The following is a 24,879-nucleotide window of genomic DNA, read 5'->3' on the forward strand; positions in this document are numbered from 1 at the left end:
TTGCCAGTATGTTTTGCCCTGATAGCTGAAGAAGTCACAGGATCAAATATAACAATTATTCGACTTTAATCAGCTAGGAACAAGGCTGGATAAGGAAAAGGGGTAGAAAAGCTGCAAGAGCAATACAGGCCTAGAGATAGCTTTCTAATGTCCCTGGCACTTGTGCAGTGTGGCCTGTGAATGGCAGTGGAAGAGGCATACCAGGGTAAGGGAGCCAAGTTTGGCCCCAAGCTCAACCACTGATATGGGGCAGTCATGGAACAGGATACAGACCAGCTATTAGCGTCAGGAGCAAGTACAGCTCAGCAGACAGGACAGAGGCTCTCAGTGCCCAGTCACAGAGCAGGGAGCAGCCAAAGAAAGCAGTCAGCATCATAGGGTTGCAGTGAGGAGCACAGGACGGCGAAAGCATGGTGGGCCTCAAGAGAGGGATGAGTCCCCAAGTCCAGGCAGGTCAAGTAAGAGTTGGTACAGGCAAGTAGGGGAGGGCCTAATGGAAGCCAGGGCTGATGGTGGGGTGAGAGTCAAGGTCTTGATGGAGGGTTAAGAAGACATGCAAATTCCAGAGACCAGCATCATCCTCTGTGTATTCACTCTTCACTGCCAGACACATTAAGGCAGAGAGCATAAGGCAGTGTAGGCCATCTGAGCAGAAACTGATAAGCAGGTGACTGAAAACAAGTAAGTCAAGGGCTGCACAAAGAGGCCAAAAAGAAGAGGCCAAGATGAAGGTGTGGACAACCCTGTAAAAGCTAGGAAAGAGCAAAGGTGAATTATGGGTAGGATGCACCTTCAGCAGTAACTGAAGTGTCCCCATCTGGGAGTGGCAGGTGAGTCAATGTATTACTGGTGGTAACCATAACCAAAGACTTTGAGGACAGACCAGACAAAGCAAAGCAGCACAGAAGGCTGGGGTGCTGGTGGTATGTGGGAACCCTGGGGAATTTTTTTCACAAGTTCCCCATTAATTAAGAGAAGCACAGTAACGTGACTCGCAGTGTCGCACACACAACACTGGATGAACGAGTGCAAAAATGAATGAATAAGACCTGCTTTGCTTGAAGAATGACCAGGGGTTAGCCTCAGAAGGAAGGGAAGCTCAAACTTTTGCTTATGTCAGCTGTGTAGCTAAATAGCTTTTCGTGAGCATTTGAGAGTAGGAAACAGCATGGGACCCACATATCAGTGGACACCATGTGTCAGCACTTATAGGTGAGTCCCTTCTCTCATGGTAGAAATAGCTATCTCTTAAGCAGGAAAAGAAAAACAGACTCGTGGGCAGGTCGTTTAATCCACCCTGCTGCCATCTGCTTTTTTATAAATGATAGGCTGCGACCTGCCCAATCTGACTGCCCGGGGCACTGAGAAGCACCAAATAAACAGACTCGTTCTTACCAGTCCTGTTCTTTCACACCTCAAATTGCACTTCTGAAACACCTTTCACACTGCAGAATGACCCAGTACGACAAGAATATGAAACACAAAATGAGCAACTTCAGTCTTCTGTGGACACTAATGAGCTGTCAGAAACACCTTGATGAATCAATCTGAGAGCTCAGTGCTCCATAGTCAGATGCTAGGCCTCCCAAGATGCCATTTGCTCCAGAAGCTCAAACACTGTTTGCTGCCCTGCAACTGGTTAACACCCACCTAGGCTGGAAGGGTTTACACACACCTGGCAGAGATCTGTCTGCTGTTGCCATCACCTCTGCCTGCCTCTCTCAGGAACATCCAACCCTACCAGGCTGTTAGGCACTAGATACAGTTCTGAAGGAGTTCTAGAAAACCAATTTCTTTGCAAGTCATTTTAGAACAAAACAGGTACCCAGGATTCCTGATGAAGGACCACTCTTAGAGTGAGATGGTGCCTGAAACTTGCTTCCCACATGATGTGGGGGACTAACAGTGAGATATTACAACTTCTTGCTGATGTCTTCATATATCCTCATAAGCCCCATGAAAACCATTGCACATCATATTCTTCCTCATTTTTGAGCCTAGTGTTGACAAAAAAAGCACCCCCTTCCTCAAAGAGCCCATGGACTAATTTGAAATGTTCATTTCAGCTCTTTAAAGCCTGTCTTCAAACTTGGGAAATAAATGACCCTTAGATTCTGACACTTCATCACCTTTAGCAATCCAGGAAGTCAAGGGTGGATATCATTATTATTCTCAGATTGCTTTTGAGTGCAGTGGCGGTGAGGTCAGTTGAGAGAGAGCATGCCCAAAACCAGGTGCAGGCAACAACTAGGCTGGGAAGAGTGCCAGGTCTCCAAACTCCTTGCCAAGTCCCCAGTTGACCTGACCTACTTTTGGAACCAATGCTCACCTGGACAGGGACTTCTGGGATTGGCCACAGGTCCAAGGCAGCAAGCCCCATCTCTCTTCTTGCTAGGGCCATGCCTGGCACATCCTTGTCTTTGAGTTATTTTAATGCTGGTTACTTCCTGACAGACTGGACTGTCCTGCATATGAGCAAAATCTAATTAGAGAGTAAAAAAAAATAACAAAAGAAACACTCAAGCCTCAAGTAACACTGAAGTCAGTTACTATGATTTTTATAGACCATAGGGTCGATGGAAAAGTTCTGTTCCAACCAACTCCTTGCAAAGATTCCAAGAAAGTCTTGTGGTGTAAGTCATAAAGATCAAATGTCTCCTTCTCAATTACTTTTTAAAATACCACAAGGTATTATTACTCTGAGGGTACTGGCCCACACCTGCAGCCCTGTTGAGGAGGCACAACTGGACAATCACAGGAAGCCACCAAGGAAGAACATGCCTACAAGGTTCCCTTCAGCAAAACGCGCCAAACCTATCAGCCCATTAACTCATTTCAATAGCTTTAGAACTTACCACAAGGCTCAGTATCCTTCCTAAGTGTCTACCAACTCTCACCATAAATAAAAAATAGTCCTGATTTTGTCAAATCATTTAAACTGCACTGTGCAATCATCCTCTCACCCTGAAGATAAAAACAAGCTGGCACTAGATATCTGTTTGTTGAATAACTAAAATGTTCAAGGCAATGTAAAGCTTGCTGTAGAATACATACATATTTGATCAGAAATGAACCTCCTCAGGTTTGGCTGATTACTGGACTTCCCTGTGCCTCAATGCACCCTGCTAGACCACATAAACTGGTAGGTAACCTTCCAGTACTATCCTGCGGATGCAACCAGCACAGCAACTCAAGCAACCCACAGCCCTTCCATCATGGGCTGGGACACCATCAAGAGTGGTTTCTTTAGGGAATGTCAGATTTGTACTTGAACTCTAGAAGAGGACACTTCCAACTGCTAGTCCAATGCCCATGTGTCAACTTTGTAGAGACTCATTTTGCCTTCAGAACCAAGACAACCCTTGAACTATTGGAAACCCGTGAGTCCATGACCTTTTTTTTCTCCCTGTGTCTGTCCGCTACTTACAGGCCACAGTGGCAGAGGATGGAAAGGGTAAAGAAGAGAAGGCAAATTCCAACCAGCAAATGATGTTGGAAAAAATTGAGATGATAGAAATGTGAATCTACTGTGGAGTTTAAACAATCTGTAGAAACCTACTTCCATAGTTATTTCTAGTTGACAAGCCTTTTTAAAAAAGCACTTGTAATTTGCATTTGGGCAGTTTGTTTTATCAAATTGTAATATGATATAATATCGTATTATGTGATAATTCTGAAAGTTTTCAAAAAATATCCTTGTGTAATGGAAAACCTGATAGAACATTTAAAAAGGGTATTTCCATACACACCACAGCGTCTGCCATTATGTCAATTGTTACATCGTGTTATTTTAAAATCAACTCTCTGCTTAATAAAAACATCATGAAGCCAAATGCACACATGGAACCTAATTTCATACATTATTAATTCTCTGCTTGAGGTTTTTGTGGGAATTAAAAAAAAATCAAGCAAGCAAACATCTGTTCCCATCTGAAATCATGCAAGCTAATTTTATTTTCTAATTCCTCATTGTTTACAAAAACTCTTTTAGGAATGCAAAAATCACAGGGGTAGTGGGGTGTTCAGTTGCCTTTCCCATTATTCTCACTTAGCTAAGTCTCCTTTGCTCTATTACTCACTGCACAGCACATGCTAGAATGGCTCCAGCCTTCAGGCCCCAGGGGTGGCTTGTTTTAGGCCCTTGAAAGACATGCTGAGCAGTTTGAAGTCAGCTCATGAGTGTGTTTATCTATCAGTGCAGCTGCTTTAAAAGCTTCCAGGTTACCTCCATGCAGCAGATGCTGTCAGGCCTGACATGTGTCCCAGCCCAGAAGTCACCTGCAGTATCCGTGGACAACAGCCTGCAAGCCCAAGACTTCTAACCTGGATCACATGTACCTCTCTGACTGAGGATACCACCAGGCCATGGGATAGTGCTAGGCCTCAGTGCAGGGTAGGACAGAAGTATTAGAAAGTTAATGCCTCTAGAAGTGATCTCAGTCACTGAAAATGACAGTTCTGGGGTTCAAACTCCCAGCTTCCTCATCCTTCATGGTACCAACTCTGGAATATGTTCTATTCAATCCTCCAGAGAGTACCCAAGGATCATCAACCCACCCTTTGCAGGCTTTTCCCCTTCATGTATCACCACCACTCCTCATTGTGCTTCCTGGGAAGACCTCCTAAATTAACTACCTAAGCCTAAATTCTTTTACTTTGGGGAGACCCAAACCAGAAGCATTTTAATGGTTTGAAATAAGCCACATCTTAATGTGACACCTCATGTATAACTTGTTTGTTACCTGGTCTGCTTTTAACCAGAATCTACTCTGGTTTACAAGCTGGGACACTGAAGGGCTATGGTAATGTTCAGGATTACCGCTGCTCAAGGCACTGAAAGACGCTGCAACATGAAGAGACAATTGAGCAAGTTTGAGTACAATCCTGTGACAATTTTATTATACATGCTAATTCTGTGAAAACTGGTCACCCCTGTGCATGGCAAACTACCTATTCTAGCAGGCAGGGTTTTTATTTTGTTGCAATCCATTTCCTAACTCTTTGGAGAACAAGACATTGACTGTATTTCTAACATTTCCTAACTTTTCATCACAACAGTGGCCTGGGGTTTTCCTTAGATGGCGGCTAACTGTAAAATTTCAAGACTTATGGGGGAGAAATAACATTTCCCCTCCACTAAAAGACAAGCAATGGCTCATGGCATTTGAAAGGCCAGAGACTAGCCTTTTTCCACTCCATGCACTAAGTAAATGGTTTCTCCTCTCCTCCTCCATGCCTGTGTGAATTTATTGGTTTATGGGCCACAAGCTACTTGAAAGCAGAAATAACAGGCAACTGTTTAGTTAACAACTACATTAGACTTAGGTCATCACATATCACACTATTGGCACATCCCTGGTCAATAGTCATTAATTGTAGCAAAATTTAAGCAGACACTAAAACAATTTCAATTCTGGTATTCCAATGCATAATTGGTAACAGAAAACTGTTCATAGGCATTTTAAACTAATAGTGTTCTTTAAATGATTCAAAATGTTCCTTCAATTTGCAAGAGTTAAAAAGGAGGGGTGGGATCTTTTCTCTACCCCACTTGGTTTTTATGCTGTACAAATGCCAATAGAGTAGATTGGGAACAAGGAAGAATTATTGTACAAAACAACAATAATCCAGAAAAGAGGAAGACATGGGACCAATTAAAACAGTTGAGATGACCTGAAAGGGAAATCAAGGCCAGGCTTAGGCAAAATGTTTGGCAGTCAGGGAAGTGGTCCATCCACACAGGGACAGGATAAGACCCGAGAAATTTAGCTCCCACAGAAAAAGACTCTAGAAAAAATACCTGGGAAAGAGAAGTTTGGGAGCAGGAAGTGTAAATACAATACTTCAGTAAGATTTCAAGAAGAAAAGAAAGTACCCACTGCCAGAAAAGCAAAAGGCTAAACAAAAAAAAACAAAAAAATCATAGGGTACAACTTGGCTCAGTGGTAACTAACAGTTATAGAGTCACAACAATATAAATAATTTTTATTGATTTAATTAAAATAATGATATCACCACACTGACTGGTGTGGTTCAGTTGTTTGGGCGGCATCCTGCAAAGCAAAAGGTCATCGGTTCAATTGCCAGTCAGATCACATGCCTGCGTTGTGGGCCCACTCCCAGGTTGGGACAGGTCAAGAGGCAACCAACAGATGTTTCCCTCAAACATCAATGTTTCTCTCCCTCTCTTTCTCCCTCCCTTACTCTCTCACTAAAACTTAATATATAAATAAAATAGTTTAAAATATAATGATATCATAGTACCAGAAACATGGAGAAAGTGAGGGTTAATAGTACTAAGTCCTCATCTATAGTACATGAATTAATAATGTCAGAATTTAATACATCAAGAAATTGTAAAGTTTATTATTTAGGGATAGAATAGAAAGTATCCAAAATATGTCAAAGGTGCTTGCTTGTGGGGAAGAGGACAGACTGGGGAAAAAGAGACAGAGAGGGGGTCTTTTTCATGACAATCCTTTAGGTATTATATGATTTGTGACTGTATAATTAGTTGTTTTCATTTTTTAATTGTTGTTCTATTACAATTTTCTCACTTTTTCCCCATTGCTCTCTCCTGACCCCCCACCCCCAGCCACAGTCAATCCCCACCCTACTGTCCATGTCCATGGGTCATTTATATTAGTTCCTTGAACTAATATAAATTAGTTCCCCTTCATTTTCCCTTTTCTCCCTAACCCCTCTCCTTTGGTCACTGTAAGTCTGATCCTTCTTTCCAGATCTCTGGTTCTATTTTGCTCATTTGTTTGTTTTGTTCCTTAGGTTCCTGTATTAGGTGAGATCATATGGTATTTGTCTTTCACTGCCTGGCTTATTTCACTTAGCATAATACTCTCCAGTCCATTCAGGTTGTCGCAAATGGTAGAAGTTCCTTCTTTCTTTCTGCTGTACAATATTCCATTGTGTAAATGTAACATAGGCTTTTGATCCACTCATCCACTGATGGACACTTAGGCTGTTTCCAGCACTTGGCTACTGTCTAAGTAGTGCTGCTATGAACATAGGGATGCATAGGTTCTTTTGAATCGCTGTTTCAGGATTCTTTGGGTATAAACCTAGCAGGGGAATCACTGGATCAAACAGCAGTTCCCTTTTTAGTTTTTTGAAGAAATTCCATACTGTTTTCCACAGTATTCCCACCAACAGTGCACTAGGGTTCCCTTTACTCCACATCCCCGCCAGCACTTATTGCTTGTTGATTTGTTAATGATGGCCATTCTGACTAGTGTGAGGTGGAAACCTCGTTATGGTTTTAATTTGCATCTCTCTGATGGCTAGTGATGTTGAGCATCCTTTCATATGCCTAGGGGCCCTCTGTATGTCCTCCTTGGAGAAGTCTCTGATCAGGTCCTTTCTCCATTTTTATAACTGGATTGTCTGTCTTCTTTTGTTGAGTCATATAAGCTCTTTATATATTTTGGAGATCAAAACCTTGTCCAAGGTATCACTGGTTAATATGTTTTCCCATACAGTTGATTCCTTTTTCATCTTGCTGATATTTTCCTTCTATGAGCAGAAATTTTCAGTTTGATGTAGTCCCATTTATTTATCCTTTCCTTTACTTCCACTGCTCTAGGAGATATATTGGCAAAAATATTGCTGTTTGCACTGAGATTTTACTGCCTATGTTTTCCTCTATGACTTTTAAGGTGTCACATCTTATATGTAAGTCTTTTATCGATCTTGAGTTTATTCTGGTCTATGTTATAAGTTGGTGGTCTACTTTCTTTCTATTTTTTTGCATGTCCCTGTCCAGTTCTCCCAACACCATCTGTTGAAGAGGCTATTTTAACTCCATTTTATGCTCCTTTTCCCTTTGTCAAATATTAACTGACCATAGAACCTGGGTTTATTTCTGGGCTCTCTATTATGTTCCATTGATCTATATTTCTGTTCTTATGCCAGTACCAGACTGTTTTGATTGGCATGACCTTATAATATAGTTTGATATCGGTTATTGTGTTTCCTCCTACTGTGTTCTTCTTTCTCAAGATTGCTGAGGGAATTTGGGGTTGTTTTTGGTTCCATATAAATTATTGAAGTATTTATTCTAGGTCTGTGAATATGTCATTGGTATCTTACAAGGATTGCATTAAATCTATAAATTGCTTTGGGTAATATGGGCATTTTAATGACGTTAATTTTTCCCTTACATGAAAACAGTGTATGCTTCCATTTATTTGCATCTTCTTTAATTTCTTTTCTTCAGTGTTCTTGTTTTCTGAGTACAGGTCTTTTACCTCCTTGGTTAAGTTTATTCGTAAGTACTTTATTTTTTTATTGTTGCTATAGTAAATGGGATTTTTTTTTCTAGTTTCTACATCTCATATTTCATTGTTGGAGTATAGAAAGGTTGATTTCTGAATATTGACTTTGTACCCTGTTATTTTGCCAAATTCATGTATTAGGTCAAAAAGTTTTTTGGTGGAGTCTATAGGGTTTTCTATGTACACTATCATGTCTTCTGCAAATAATGACAGTTTTACTTCCTCTTTTCCAATTTGGATACCTTTTACTTCTTTTTCTTGTCTGATTGCTGTGGCTAGAACTTCCAGCACTATGTTGAATGAGTAGAGAGAATGGACATCCTTCTCTTATTCCTGATCTTAGGGTGAAAACATTCTGTTTTTGCCCATTGGGTATGATATTGGTAGCAGGTTTCTTGTATATGGCTTTTATTATGTGGAGGTATGCCCCCTTTATTCCCACTTTACTTTTTTATCATAAATGGATGCCATACATTATCAAGTGCTTTTTCAGCAACTATTGATATGATCATTTGATTTTTGTCTTTCATTTTGTTTATGTGGTGTATTATGTTTATTGACTTGCAAATATTATAGCATCCTTGCATCCCTTGGTAGAATCCCACTTGATTGTGGGGTATGGTCTTTTTAATGTATTGTTGGATTTGGTTTGCCAATATTTTGTTCAGGATTATAGAAACTATGTTCATCAGAGATATTGGCCTTTAGTTTTCTTTCTTTGTTGTGTCTTGACCTGGTTTTGGCCTTTGAACAATACTGGCCTCATAGAAAAAGTTTGGGAGTCTTTTCTCCTTTTGGATTTTTGGAATGGTTTGAGGAGAGGAGTTAGTTCTTCCCCAGATGTTTGATAAAATTCACTTGTGAAGCCATCTAACCCAGGGCTTTTGCCTGCCAGGAGATTTTTTATTACTGTTTCAATGTCACTAGTTGTTATTGGTTTATTCAGGCTTTCGGCTTCTTGATTCAGCTTTGGAAGATTACGTTTCCAGGAATTTGTCCATTCCACCCAAGTTGTGAAATTTCTTGTCATATAGTTGTTTGTACTAATTTCTTACAATCCTTTGTACTTCTACAGTATCGATGGTGATTTCTCCTCTTTCATTTCTGATTTATTTATTTGGGTCCTCTCTTTTTTTCTTGATGAGTCTAGTTAAAGGCATATCTATTTGTTTATGTTTTCAAAGAACAAGCTCCTGGATTTATTGATTCTCTGAATTGTTCTTTTAGTCTCTACGTCATTTAATTCTGTTCTGATTATTTCCTTCCTTGTAGTCACTCCGGGCTTTGTTTGCTGTTGTTCCTCTAGTTCTTGCAGATGTAGCATTAGGCTGTTTATTTGAGGTTCTTCTATCCTTTTTAGGTAGGCCTGTATTGCTATGAACTACCCTCTCAGGACTGGCTTCACTGTGTCCCATAGGTTTTGCGCTCTTGTGTGTTCATATTCATTTGTTTCCAGAAACTTTTTGGATTTCTTCCTTGATCTCACTGTTAACCCATTCATTATGTAGTAGCATGTTATTCAGGGTCAGTAATTTAAATATTTTTTAGTTTTTTCCTTGAGGTTGGTTTCTAGTTTCAAGCCATTGTGATCTGAGAAGATGCTTGATATGATTTCAATTTTCTTAAATTTGTTGAGGCTTGTTTTGTGTCTTACCATGTGGTATATCTTTGAAAATGTTCCATGTGCACTTGTAAAAAATGTATATTTTGCTTCTTTGGGGTGAAAGGTTCTGTATATATTACTTAAGTCCATTTGATCTACAGTGTTGTTCAGTGCCACAACATCCTTGGCATTTCTCTGCTTGGAAGTACTGTCCATTGTTGACAATGGGATGACAAAATCCCTACTATGAGTGTGTTGTTGTCAATATTCTTCTTGAAGTCCTCTAAGATTTCCCTTATATATTTGGGTGCTCCTATGTTGGGTGTGTATGTCTTTACAAGGGTTATATCTTCTTGATGGATTGTTCCCTTAAGTATTATGATATGTCCTTCTTTGTCTCTTTTTATGGCCTCTGTTATAAAATCTATTTTGTCTGATATGTGTATTGCTACCCCAGCTTTTTTTCATGTCTATTTGTTTGAAATATTTCTCCATCCTTCACTTTGTCTGTGTAGATATTTTGTTCTGAGGTGGGTCCCTTGTAGGCATCACATATGTGGGTCATGTTTTCTTATCCAATCAGCTACCCTATGTCTTTTGATTAGTGCATTTAATCCATTTACATATATAGCTTTTATTGATAGGAATTTATTCATTTTCATTTTTCCCCTTTGTACCTGTGCTCCTCTCTGTCTCTCCATCTTCTTAAAACAGACCCTTAGCATCTCTTGCAATTCTGGTTTGGTGAAGATATATCTTTCAGTCTTATTTTGTCTGAAAAACTCTTTATTTCACCTTCCATTTTGAATGAGAGCCTTGCTTGGTAGAGTAGTCTTGGTTGTAGGCCATTGTTTTTCATTGCATGGAATATTTTTCTGGCTTGTAGTGTCTCTGTTGAGAAATCAGCTCATAGCCTCATTGGAGCCCCCCCTATATGTTATTAGCTGTTTCTCTCTTGCTGCTTTTAGGATTCTCCCTTTGTCTTTGAGTTTTGCCATTTTCATTATGATGTGCCTTGGAGAGAGCCTCTTTGGATTCACCTTCATTGGGACCTCCTGTGCTTCCTGAACTTGTGTGACTTTACCTCATCAAGTCAGGGAAGTTTTGTCATTACTTTTTCAAACAGGTGTTCTAACCACTTGCTCCTCTTCTCTCTCTGGTATCCCTATGATACAAATATTATTACATTCATGTTGTCCTGCAGCTCTCCTAAAACCTCTTCATTCTTTTCCAGTCTTTTCTCATTTTGTTTCACTGTGTGGGAAATTTTTTCTATGATGTCCTCCAGCTCACCGATCTGATCCTCTGCTTCAACTAGCCTGCTTTTGTTTCTTTCTACCATGTTCTTCAATTCAGAAACTGTATTCTTCATTTCCTCCTGGCTTTTATTGATAGTTTCTATGTCCTTTTTAATGTTGGTATAGTTCTCAGTAAGTTCCTTGTAGCTACTCTGGAGTTCTTCATAGTTCCCCTGGAGTAATTTGTAGTTTTCTTTGAGCTCGTTGAGCTCATTGAGCATCCCTATAATCATTGTTTTGAATGCCATGTCTAATACTTTGTTTGCTTCTATTTCATTTAGCACTCTTTCTGGGGATTCCTCCTTTCCTTTCAATTGGAGTTTGTTTCTTGTCTCCCCATTTCAGGTGACTCTTCCTGTTTGTTTCTGCATCTTAGATTAATCTGCCTTGACTTCCTGTCTTTGTTGCGTGACCTTCTGTGGCAGGAGACCTGTGGGATGCAATGGTGCAGTCTCCTTGATCTCCTGAATTTGACGCTCTTGGGATACCCTTTATGCCATTTATATGGGCTGTCTGGTGGTACTTGGGTTTTGGCTGTTGCGTTGCTCTTTAGTGGGTCCTTCCGGATAGCTGGCTGAATCACTCGTTCCACCACATCTTATATACTGTTGTAGAGGTGCACTTTCTTTACTTTCTAGATCTGCTTCCAGTGATGTCATATCGTGTCCCAGTCTGGGCCTGGGTAACCTGTTCAAGACTGCCAGAGATCTACTGTCTTTGTCCCATTTAGTTGTTGTTGTTTTTTTAAATACACTTTATTGATTATTCTGTTACAGTTGTCCCAATTTCTTTTCCCTTTGTTCCTCTCCATCCAGTGACACCTTCCCTCCATTTGCCCCCTTAGTCCATGTCCATTGGTTGTGCACATAGTTCTTTTCTCAGCATCTTCCTGTCTACTGCACTCCCTCCTAGTATGACTTTTAATTCCTGTACCATCTCCCTCCCTTTACCCCCTCCCCCCTCCCTACTGACCTCCCCCCATAATGTTCCCCATACCTATAATTCTTTCCCCACTCTCATTGCCTACTTAGTTTGCCTTTGTTTCAATTTCCTAGCTTCTGTTGTTCGTTGTTGTGATGCAATTTTCATTTTAATGTTCATAATTTTGATCTTTTTTCTCCTAAACAAGTCCATTTAACATTTCATTTAACAGTGGTTTGGATCTGATGAACTCCTTCAGTTTTACTTTGTCCTGGAAGCACTTTCTCTGCCCTTCTATTCTGAATGACAGCTTTGCTGGATAGAGTAATCGTGGCTGTAGGTTTTTGCTTCTCATTGCAGGGATTGTCACTCCCGAGTCGGACTGCACAGCCATTCTCGGCGGTGCAGATAGACTCTCAAGAAGCTACGCCATCGTCTCTCGAGACGGATGGCTGCCGACGACGACGACCTTGAATATTTCTTGCCAGTCCCTTCTTGCCTGTGGAGTTTCTTTTGAGAAATCAGGTGATAGTCTAATTGGGACCCCTTTGTACATAACTCTCTTCTTCCCTCTTGCTGCTTTAAGATTCTCTCTTTATCCTTAATTTTTGACATTTTGATTATAATGAGTCTTGGTGTTGTTCTCCCTGGTTCCAATTTTTTTGGAACTCTCTGTGTTTCCTGGACTTGTAAGTCTATTTCCTTCCCCAAGTTAGGGAAATTGTTCTTATTTTTTCACATAATTTTTCAATTCCTAGTTCTTCTTCTTCACCTTCTGGCAACCCTATGATTCAGATGTTGGCCCGCTTATAGCTTTCCCAGAGGTTTCTGAGCCTCTCCTCATTTTCTTCACTTTCATTCCCTCTTTCTTCACTGGCTAATTGTTTGTTCCTTCCCTATGTTCTGATTTGTTGATTTAATCCCTGGTTTTCTTTCCCTCATCATTAGTTTCATATGTGTTTCTGTTCATTTCAGCGGGACTAGCCTTCATTCCTTCCCCATCTTGTTTAAGATCTGCTGTTAGGTCTGTAAGCATTTTTATAATCAAAGATCTGAACTGCGTCTTTGAAAGATTTCCTATCTGCTGCTTCATTAGATTATATATTTGCTGTCTGGTCAGGTGTGTCACTGGGATCTCTATCATGATCTGTGTCATCCTGACAGTTTTGTGTTTACCTTTGCTTCCTGGGCGGTGCTGTCACACCTCCTACGCTATAGTGGGTGGAGTCCCATGCACTTGTCACAACCGGGCGACCCTTCTCACCATGCTGTGGTGTTTTCTATGGGGGTGGGGGTCCAAGATGGATTCCTGCCATTCACTCTCCACTGAGAGACTGGGAGCCTCCTCCTCCATCCCTATTCTCTCCAGGCCTCACAGTCCAAGGCAATGGGGGTCTGCCTACCCTGGCGTTGGAATCGCAAGCTGACGGGTCTGGTCTGCAGCCAGGGCTGCTCCCCAGGCGCTTCTTGCCTACCCTTAAATTCGGGTGTTTGTGCTTACTGCCATCCTGCTGCCGTCGCCGCTGCTGCTCCCACCAGCACAGCTTGACCTCTCCACCCCAGCTTTGCTCCTCCTCCCCATCCGGACAAGCACCATTTCTTTATAACTTCATACGCTGGACTTCCATTTATTTTCTGGAACTTCTGGTTATTTCTGGTTTTGTGGTAGTTTTATTCCTTCTTAGTTGTGGAAGGAGACGGAGCATGTCAGTCTAGCCCTCCATCTTGGCCAGAAGTATCATGTGTGTGTTTGCCTCTGTGTCTTAGGTAGAGCTGTCCTCCTTTAGTTGTTAATCTATTCAAGCTGTGATCGCAGTCAGCCTTAAGCACTGAGGGTGAGGCAGATTAATTACTGTGGGCAGGGCTATTGCTTCCCCTCAGGCTGACACCACTGGAGGGGAGAGGTCTCCCTGCAGTATGGGGGATGAGTCAGCACTGCGACTTGGTCGGCTACTCCCTCAGTTCTTTCCTCTAAGCCACTACTCCAAACTCTCCTTAAGCATCTCTGTTCCACTCTGCCCTCCTTTGGCTGGAGCCAAGGGTAAGTGGGTGCCAATGTATTTTCGTACATGATCCCTTTAAGAAATCTCTAAGTCTCCAGCTGTCTCCCTAAGTCCAGGGAAAAAACCTCTGTGGTTTTTGCTTTTCACAGCTGGATACTTCTTTACTTTCAGTTCTGATTCTGTAGGCTGGAAAGCCCAGCTCGGGGTTTAGACCCCACCCTTCACATGAGAAACTGCCAGCTACTGAGATGTTTCTCCTTCCCTTCAGCTGCCACCTTTGGAAGCCCGGACAGCCTTCTTGAGTCACTAAACTTCCTACCAGTCACATTGTGATGAAGCAGCCTCTTCTGTCTGTCCATGGTTATGAGGTTTCTCTCCAGTTAGTGTCCAGTTGGTTATTCTGGATGATTTCTCTACAATTAAATTGTCATTCCAGATTGGTCCTGGGAGGTGGTTATTGTAACTTCCACTACTCCTCTGTCATTTTGGATCTCGTAATTACTCTAATAAATAATTTAAAGTTTGTTTAAGGGAAAAAATCATAAAATAAATGTAGTTAATAACATCCGATACTGTTGAAAAATCAGTTCAAATAATTCTTCGAATATTTGGAGTAAAATATGATAAGTAAAAAGAACAGAGACATGGAAGTCATCTGTAGCACAGAAACTTAAAAAAGAAAGGTCAGAGCAGATAGAGAAAAAGCCATAATCAAAGACATTATTATAGGAGAACATCCTGTGGACTACCAAAACACTCAAGTATATCCTGGAAGGACCAAGTGTCAGAAAAATTCAAGAAAATAAATCCATTCAGAGGGCATCCATGTTCTCTTCAATATTACTAAATGCCATCAGAGAATCAGGACACAGTAAAACACTACCCAGATGTTTTGTTGAATGTATGAGTGAATGTATGATGACAGACACAGGGAAGACAGAGAGGAGAAAGAAAGTCAACCAACCACCAAGTTGAGAGTAAAATATGGCAATCCAAATATTCCATATCATTCAGGACATTCCAAAAATGCAAGTATTCAAAAAAATTCTGGGATTCCCTTCCTTAAAAACAAATATGTAGAGTTCCGGCCAAGATGGAGGTGTAGACAGACATGCCGCGTATCCCTCCACAACTAAGAGGGAATACAACTACCTCAAAACTAGAAACAACCAGAAGTTCCAGAAAATCAAACTGCATGGAAGTCTAGCAAACAAAGATATAAAGAAGAAATACTCATCCAAACAGGTAGGAAGGGTGCAGCCAGGGCGGAGAGGATGTGGTGTGGTGGTGGCAGCAGTGGTGGCAGGGGCAGGCAGGCAGAAGGCACAGTTACAGATTTTTAAAAGTCAGGAGGGACACCTGGGGAGCATTCCCAGCTCCTCCCCAGACTGCATCCCTCAAGGTCCCAGCACCGAGGAAAATCAAGCCTCATTGCTTTTGACTGTGCAGACCAGTGGGGGTTGGGGTGGAGGCAGAAACTGCTGGTCTCTCAGCAGAGTCCACTTATTTAAAGGGCCTCCACAGTCCTAGAACCTCCACAGACCCACCCACACTGGGAAGAATGGCCAGAGCCATAGCTAGAGTGGCGCCAGTCACATATGGAAGTGGGAGAAGTGCCTGGAAAAGAAACAAGTGCTGGACAAGTGGAATTGTTCCCTCTCAGACCCCTCCCCCACATACAGCACCACAACATGGGAAACAGGTCGCCCTGTACTGACAAATACCTAAGGCTCTGCCCCTTACGACGTAACCAGAGTGACAGCTCTACCTAAGACACAGAGGCAAACAAACACAGGAGCCTGTCAAGATGAGGAGACAGAAGTATGGCCCAAAAGAGGGAATGAATCAAGGTTCCAGTGGGTGAATCAAGTAATGAGGAGCTAGCCAATCTAACAGATGCAGAATCCCAAACACTGGTGATAAAGATGCTCATAGGCTTGACAGATATGCTTGAGTACGGCAAATGCATAAGAGAAGAAGTGAAGGCTATGCTAAGTGAAACAAAGGAAAATCCACACAAAACCAATGGTGAAGAGAAGGAAACCAGAGTTCAAATCAATGATTTGGAACATAAGGAAGAAAAAATCAGTCAACTGTACAGAATGAGGAAACAAGAATTGAAAAAAATGAGGAGAGGCTTGGGAACCTTTGGGACAACTTTAAACATGTCCACATCCGAATCATGGGGGTGCCAGAAGAAGAAGAGGAAGAGCAAGAAATTGAAAGCTGATATGAAAAAAATAATGAAGAAAAACTTCTCAAATTTTGCGAAGGAAATAGACATACAATTCCAGGAAGCATGGATAGTCCCGGGTGAGCTGGACCCAGAGGGAACCACACCAAGACACATCGTGATTAAAATGACAAAGGTTCAAGTTAAAGAATCCTAAAAGCAGCAAGAGAGAAGTGGAGAGTTGCCTACAAAGGTGTGCCTATAAGACTATCAACTGATTCTCAAAAGACACTTTGCAGGCAAGACAGGACTGGCAAGCAGTATTCGGTGTGATGAAAGCAAGGACCTACCACTAAGATTACTCTATCCAGCAAAGCTATCATTTAGAATGGAAGGGCAAATGAAGTGCTTCCCAGACAAGGTAAAGCTAAAAGAGTTCATCACCAATCCATTATTATATAAAATGTCAAAGGGGCTTCCTTAAGAAAAAGAGGATCAAATCTATGAACACTAAAATGACAACAAATTCACAACTATCAACAACTGAATCTAAAAAATAAAAACAAAATCCAAATAAGCAAACTAGAATAAGTACAGAATCATAGGTACGGGGATTGTTTGGAGGGTTATCAGCTGGGAGGGGGGACGGGGAGAAATGGGGAAATGGTACAGGGATTAAGAAGCATAATTGGTTGGTACAGAATAGACAGGGGGAATTTAAGAATAATATAGAAAAGGGTGAAGTCGAAGAACTTATATGCACGATCCACAGACATGAACTAAAGGGGGTGGGATTTCTGGAGGGAGGAGGGTACTGGGCAGAGGGAAGCAAAGGGAAAAAAATTGCAACTACGGTAACAACATAATCAATAATATATACTTAAATAAATAAATATATAAATTAATTACCTATAGAACTCCAGTCTCTTGAGAGAGTAATAGAGGAAATTGTGCTATATAAGTAATAAAATGAGTTATACAGATAGGTTGAAACCAAGAGGGTGGAGGAGTAAGTGGAAGCTACACTAACCTCTTCCCAGGACCAAACTGGAATTACAAATAAATTATAGAAAAGTCATCCTGAATAACCAACTGAACACTAGCTGGAGAGAAGTCTTATAACCACAGACAGATGGAAAAAGCCACATCACTACAATGAGACTGGTAGGTAGCGCAGAGGAGGCACAAGAGGGCTCGCTGGGCTGCCACTGGCAGCAGCTGAAGTGCTGGAGAGAAATTTCAGCAGCCGCTGGGTTCCTCGTGAGAATTGTAGGGTAGAAACGCCAAGCTGGGCTTCCCAGCCTATAGCACCAGAACCCGGAAAGGAACCCAAATAACATATAGCTGTGAAAAGCATCAAGGTTTCTGTCCACCAGAAAAGATGAATGGACATACAGAGAGCCTCTTAAAGGGCCAATGCACAAAATTCTGTTTGCAGCCTGGGCTCCAGCAGAGGAGGGCAGAGTGGACTAGAGAGCTTGAAAAGAGTCTGGAGCTGGTGGCTCTGGGGAGAAAACTGAAGTAACAGTTGCCGGGATCCCTGTACTGAGTCACTCACCATATTGCAGGAGACATCTTTCTCAGGCAAAGCACTCCCCTCAAAGTGGCATCTGCCTGAAAGGAGACAATGGCTCTGCCCACAGAAATTGCTCTACCCCACCCTGTGGTTCTTAAGTCCTGGTGCTGAAGGGTACAACTGGAAGACAATCACTGATTAACACTACAGAAAGCCTGCAGAGAGAGGAGGACCACTGGACCTTGTGCTGATAAAAGCCAGCCTTGTTGCCCAGTCTGGTTTTTTGGGGCACAAAATGTGGCCCACCACAGGGAGCCACAAGCTGTGGATCACTGATAGCTGCAACAGGTTGCTCAGGTCCACTCATAAGCAGGGTTTCACTTAGACCTACACCAGAGTCTTGCAGATCTACCTGTTACATAGAAACAAACACAAAGAGGCAGCCAAGATGGAAAAACAAAGAAAAAGACCCCAAATGAGAGAACAAGTGAATTCTCAAGAAGAACTGGAAGGAATGGAGGCAAGCAATTTATCAGACAGTGAGTTTAGAGTAATGATGATAAGGGCACTCAATAGTTTCTATGTTGGGAGATTGCATTATGAGTGTATATCTATGTATCAGGATAATGATAAACTTATTAATCAATCTATTAAAATTCAAAATTTGTGCCAATTAGTTGTTTCACACTCCCCTTATCCCCTGATATCTTAAAATATTAAACTTAATTCACTGACAAAACAGTACCTATTTCGAATTCCTTAAAACACTAATACTGTCTAGACCAGCTCTGTACAATAGAATTACTGTATCTGTGATGATGGAAATGTTCTTTCTCTGTGCAAATAGAGTAGCCACAAATGGCATTCAAACATTAGAAATGTGACTAGTGCAAATCAATGATATTTTTAATTATAGTTAATTTTAGTTAATTTAAATAGCATCTGTGGCTAGTGACTATACTTAACACAGGTCTAGACAATGTCCCTTACAAATTCTCTGGAATGAAAGCTTATTTACTGACCCAAGTCTCTCCCCTTGGCAGAGTGGACAAGCCAAATAGAAAATGACATCCTTTGCTCTGCCTTGACTGCCCTAAGAAAGAGCTCTACACTATCTTTCGTCATCTTCCTCTACAGTAGTGTTTCTCACTCTCAGCACTACTGACATTTGGAGTTAGATAATTCTTTGTTGTGAGGGGTGTCCTGTGAATTTTTAAATGTTTAGTAGAATCCCTGACCTCTACCCCCTAGAAGCCAGTAGCATTTCACTTGCTGTGACAATCAAAAATGTCTCCAATGTCAAATATCCTTGAGGTACAAAAAAGCTGAAAACCACTGCTCTAATGAATAACTTTTTAAAACAAACACAAATAAACAACAACAAAAACACCATTCTTAGAGATCCAAAATGGCGGAGGAGTTTGTGGAAGCTACACTAACCTCCTCCCACGACCAATCTGGAATTACAACTTAATTGTAGAGAAGTCATCTGGAATAACCACCTGAACACTAGCAGGAAAGAAGTCTTATAACCACAGAGAGACAGAAAAGCCCACTTCATCACAACGTGACTGGTAGGAAGTGCAGAGACCAAAAGGGGTGGTTGGGCTTCCATTGGTGGCAGCTGAAGGGACTGAGAAACAGCTCAGCAGTTTGGGGTTCCCCCTGAGAAAAACAGGGTCTAAACCCCCAACTGGGCTTCCCAGCTGACAGCAACAGATTAGAAGTAAAACAGCATCCAGCTATGAAAAGTGAAAACCACAGGGTTTTTTGCTGGCCTGAAAGAAAGAGCTGGAGACAAAGAGCTCTTAAACTGATCACGTACAAAAATATTTTGGTACTCACTTACCTTGGGCTCAAGCAGAGGGAGGACAGAGAGAACTAGAAACGCTTGGGGAGAACTTGGGGCAGTGGATTTGAGGAGAGAACCGAGGGAGCAGCTGACTGGGTCCCAATGCTGACTCACTCCCCATACTGCAGGCAGACCATTACCCTCTAAGTGGTGTCAGCCTGAGGGGAAGCAAAAGTCCCGCCCACAGGAATTAATCTGCCCCACTCTCAGTGCTTAAGCCAATCACAGATTGAAAAGATTAACAACTAAAGGAAACAGATAAAGGCAGTAGATCTCTGGTAGTCTCCAACAGGCTGCCTAGGTCCAGACTGGTATACAACCTGACACCACCAGGGGCAGATCCAGAAAGTGCAGATCAATCTAAGAAGCAGCAACAAACAATAGGAGTCACAAAAATGGGGAGACAGAGAAACAACCCCCCATCGAAAGGAAAGGTAGAATCCCCAGAAAGAGTGCTAAATGAAAAGGAGGAAAGCAAACTATCAGACATGGAATTCAAAACAAGGATTACGGGGAAGCTCAATGAGCTCAGCGAGCTCAAAGAAAACCACAAAGAACACAAGGGAAACTACAAGGAACTTACTGAGAATTACACCAGCATGAAAAAAGACATAGAAGCTATCAATAAGAACCAGGAGGAAATGAGGAATACAATTTCTGAATTGAAGAACATGGTAGAAGGATTCAAAAGCAGGCTAGAGGAAATGAAAGATCGAATCAGCGAGCTGGAGGACAACGTGGAAAAAAATTCCCAGACAGTGGAACAAAACAAAAAAATGACTGAAAAAGAAAGAAGAGGTTTTAAGAGAGCTGCAGGACAACATAAAATGTAATAATATCCATATCATAGGTATACCAGAAGGAGAAGAACAGGAGCAAGGGATAGAAAACCTGTTTGAAAAAGTAATGACAGAAAACTTCCCTAACTTGATGAGAGAAAGAATCACACAAGTCCAGGAAGCACAGAGGGTCCCAATGAAGATGAACCCCAACAGGCCCACCTCAAGACACATCATAATTAAAATGCCAACATTCAAAGACAAAGAGAGAATCCTAAAAGCAGCAAGAGAGAAACAGCTAATAACATACAAGGGAGCTCCGATAAGGCTATCATCAGATTTATCAACAGAAACACTACAAGCCAGAAGGGAATGGCAAAAAATATTCCAAGCAATGAAAAACAAAAGCCTACAACCAAGACTACTCTACCCAGCAAGGCTCTCATTCAAAACGGAAGGTGAAAGAAGGAGTTTCCCAGACAAAAGTCTAAAAAAATACATCTCCACCAAACCAGCCTTGCAAGCGATACTAACGGGTCTGCTTTAAGAATATGAAGAAACAAAGAGAGACAGAGAGGAATACAAGTACAGAGGGGAAACATCACAACGAATAAGTACCTATCAATAATAACAAAAGAACTTATGCACCCCTATGTTCAAAGCACACTATTTACAATAGTCAAGTGATGGAAACAACCTGTGTCCATCTGTAGATGACTGGATCAAAAAACTGTGGTACTTCTAGGCAATGGAGTACTATGTAGCAGAAAGAAAGAAGGAACTCCTACCATTTGCTACAGCATGGATGGAACTAGAGAGAACTATGCTTAGCAAAATAAGCCAGGCAATAAAAGACAAATACCATATGATATCATCTAATACAGGAGCCTAATGAACAACACAAACAAATGAGCAAAACTTAACCATAGGCATGTAAACAAGAAACAGACTAACAGCGATAAGGAGGGAGAGGGGAGAAAGAGAAGGGGGTAAAAAGAGAAGGATCTAGTCAAAGAACATATATAAATGACCCATGGACATGGACAATGGGGTGGGGATTGACTGTGAGAGAAGGGGTGGGCAGGATTGGGGGGGAGCAATGGGGAACAAAGTGGGAGAACTGTAATAGAAAAACAAACAAAAAATTTTAGTGGAAAAACAAAAATGAAAGCAAAATAAATATATAAATGAGCCAGCATTTCCCCAAAAAACAAACAAACAACTTCACATGTAGGAAAGTGAACAAAATAAAATGTAAAGTATGGAAATACAATTTTAGTGAATATTAGAAAGACAAGGATTTCCCTTCACGCTGTATATTTTTCTCCCTACCTGGGCCCTCCAGAATTTGGCATTCTGAAGACATAAGCAATGACATAAGGTTCTTTGCATAAAACTAATAAGACCAGTTGTTAACAGAGGTTTTATTAACCATGACTTTGATTGGAATGTCATGCCTAAAGGAGACATGCCTGGGCTCTGGTTTCTACCAAAAAACCCCTGAGGAACTGGGATTGACTCTTGAAGGTAATAAAAGCCCATGAGAAAAAAAGGCCTGGTAACTTGGTTGGTTGTGCAGTTCATGGCAATCATTACAGGGACGAAACGAAGGTTGCTTTACTGAAAGATGGTTCAAAGGAATCTTAAGGCACAATCGAAAACCTGAAGGACTTGGAAAAGACAGGTGTTTACAGGCAAGGCTGAATGGCAGGTATGTGGCTCAGCTTCTGTGCACTGAAGGGCAAACTGAAGGTCATCCTAAAGGTTTCTTGTGTAAATTCCAGCAAAGCAGACACAAAGATCATATGTGATCATTTGCTGCTCTTGTGTTTATGCAAACGAACAGGATAAATTAAAAATGGAGTTAATGCGGTCCCTTTAATGACAAGGAGGGTAATCTTAAGGAGAAAAATTGTGATTCAAGGAAAATCTCAATGCTCAGTGGTAGACTATAAGATAGTGCAGCTAACTGTCTTTAAAGTTTCTTTTCATTTAAAATTTGTTTTCATTTGAAAATTAAACTATGTCTGTGGTATTATCAAAGATGCTTAATTTACAAGCAAGAAGAATGTCAAATGCCTTGCAAGTGGATGTCTTCCCAATAAGAGAGTCTTGCAGATATAGAGACTGGGTTGTGGGTTATGTTGCATAAATTAACATGTGTGTTCTTTTTTCATAGGGCATAAGCCTAAGATCTCACTACCTAAGTGACTGTCCATACATATAGGCCTCACTTAATCCTGTCTGCATCACTACCTCTTGAGACTCAACAGTTTGGCTGAACTAAGTGGTTGAGTTGATGAAGTATGGGGTGGTCTGTGGGCTTCACTTTAAAACTGGTTCCTCTTTTCTATTCTAATGGCTTGGAAAGAAAGGACCCCTAGGTCTGAGGGGAGGAACCTAAAATATTCCCCTCAACCCAAACTAAGTAGAGTGAGTAAAAGGGCTTTGGACAGGGGTGATGTGCCTTGCACACCTTCCTCCAAAGAAGACTTTTTTTTCCTAATATGGGACATTGAAAAATTAATCCCTGCCTTTTGTCATTTAGTGGTTATGGATTGAATGGTGCCTTTTAACCCTGTTGCCAAATATGTTGCCTCCAGAACACAACAAGGATGCCAGCTTGTTAAACCAAGCATGCCATTGCCCAGGGACAGACAACTGACTTTGAGTCTGCAAGATTCTTTTCCATGTGGGAAGGCCACCCTTCCTTCCACACCTCCACACTTATTAGGGATTTCTGGACCTAAGAGTAGGTAGCGCGACAACCATGTCCAGCTTGAAGCAGCTAGAGGAGCAAGAGACCTTCACCCATTGTCCTTTATAAGATTATAAAGGGTCTTAAGTCTGAGAGGGAGGAATTATTACAGAACGGGTGACCCCCCAAAAGTAAATTAATTAATTAATTTTGAAAAGCACACACAATTCTTAGAATTTCTGTAAGTCTCAGTTTATTTTATAAGAGTAGGATACTTTCTTATATTTGCTGTTGGTTAAGTGCCCTTTTATCCATCCCTTGCACATTCTCCTTCAAAATATTAGTCAGTTGGGTCTCCTGCACTGTTTCTCTGAGGTTCCTGAGCACATATGCACATAGACTGAGTGCCCACCTATCCTTCTGTCTGGGAAGAGGCCAACTAGAGACCAAAACTGCCTATTTGTAAAACTAACTATCCACCGACTACTCATGTTAATCTACACCAGACAGCATTCTGAACTACGGACAGACAACCAAAGATATCCAAATATTTGAGGGAGCATTCATAGATCAAAAAAGAAGGATCAAGTAGAATAAACAGAACTAACTCTGAATGAACAAGTAATTCAGCAAATAAAAACAAATATAAAAAACTACCAATTAGAATCTTTAGTGAACATCAAGAAACCTCAGAGCTAAAGAAAGGTGAGAGAATCTAGATTTAAGAAACCCGAAATTATTAAACAGAATGAAAACTAGATACATTTCAGGAAATTTCAGGACAACAAAGGAGATATGTCTCCCCAGAATCCAGAAAGAAAAAAGAAAGGCTTCCAACCAACCAAGAGATAAGAATGTAATCAGAAAATGTCATCACAGAAACACCAATTGTAGAACCAAGAAACTATAGAAGTCTATATCCATCTAAACTAACAATCAAGTGTAAAGATGATATATTAGGTCTGTCCAGAAAAAGCCCAACCATTATTAATATAAAAAAAAAAGGTTTGTGTGACATCAATGTAACCTGGAAGCCAAGTACAGTGGACTGGAATGCAAACATGTGAATATGACAACTCCACTGTACTAGTCAGTGGGGGCAGTAGATGCCATTGAGTGAGCATGTGTACTGTGTGGCCATCGCATTCAAAATGACTGAGCAAGTAGAGCAACAAATCTGCATCAAAGTTTGCGATAAGCTTGAACATTCCTCCACGGCAACTATTTGAATGAGTCAGAAGGCTTTCAGGGACAATGCAATGAGTGCAGCACAAATAAAAGTGTGGCACAAATGCTTCAAAGATGGTCAAAAATCTTTTGAAAGTGATCCACATTCTAGAAGGCATGAAACAAGCAGAACACCTGAGAATGTTGAAGATGTGCGGACTGCAATCAACAAAGATCAGCAACTAACAGTGCAAAAATAGAAGCTAATCTGGAGGTTCCAGAAACTACTGTGTCCAAGATTTTGAGGCAGAATCTTGGCAGGAAACATGTTATGGGAAAATTTGTTCTGTGGCTTCTGCTACCAGAGCAGAAGGAACATGATGCAGTTGCTAATGACTTGATTCAAACAGCTACCAACAAACCAGATTTTCTCAAGGAGATCATAACCAGAAATGAATTGTGGGTCTACAGCTCTGATCCAGAAATGAAGGCCCAGTCATCCCAATGGAAGTCACTTGGTTCTCCATGCCCAAAGAAGGCACTGCAAAGTCACAGCAAGATCAAGATCATGTTAACTGCAT

General features: G+C 41.2%; 1 long non-coding RNA gene across 3 annotated transcripts in view; it reads right to left on the reverse strand.

The window, feature by feature from the left end:
- Positions 1 to 24,879, reverse strand: part of LOC150003126 (uncharacterized) — a 112,783-nt gene that overhangs the window by 82,262 nt on the left and 5,642 nt on the right. The window contains exon 1 of one of the 3 annotated variants that reach the window (XR_016512749.1): positions 2,330 to 2,434. The exons of the other annotated variants lie outside the window; for them this stretch is intronic. This is a non-coding gene — a long non-coding RNA (uncharacterized LOC150003126). Of the gene's footprint in view, positions 1 to 2,329; positions 2,435 to 24,879 lie in introns of those variants that run through there. 3 annotated transcript variants of the gene reach the window in all.

This window comes from Furipterus horrens, unplaced genomic scaffold, assembly GCF_987537825.1.
Source record: "Furipterus horrens unplaced genomic scaffold, mFurHor1.1.pri manual_scaffold_8, whole genome shotgun sequence".
NCBI classification, from domain to species: Eukaryota; Metazoa; Chordata; class Mammalia; order Chiroptera; family Furipteridae; genus Furipterus; species Furipterus horrens.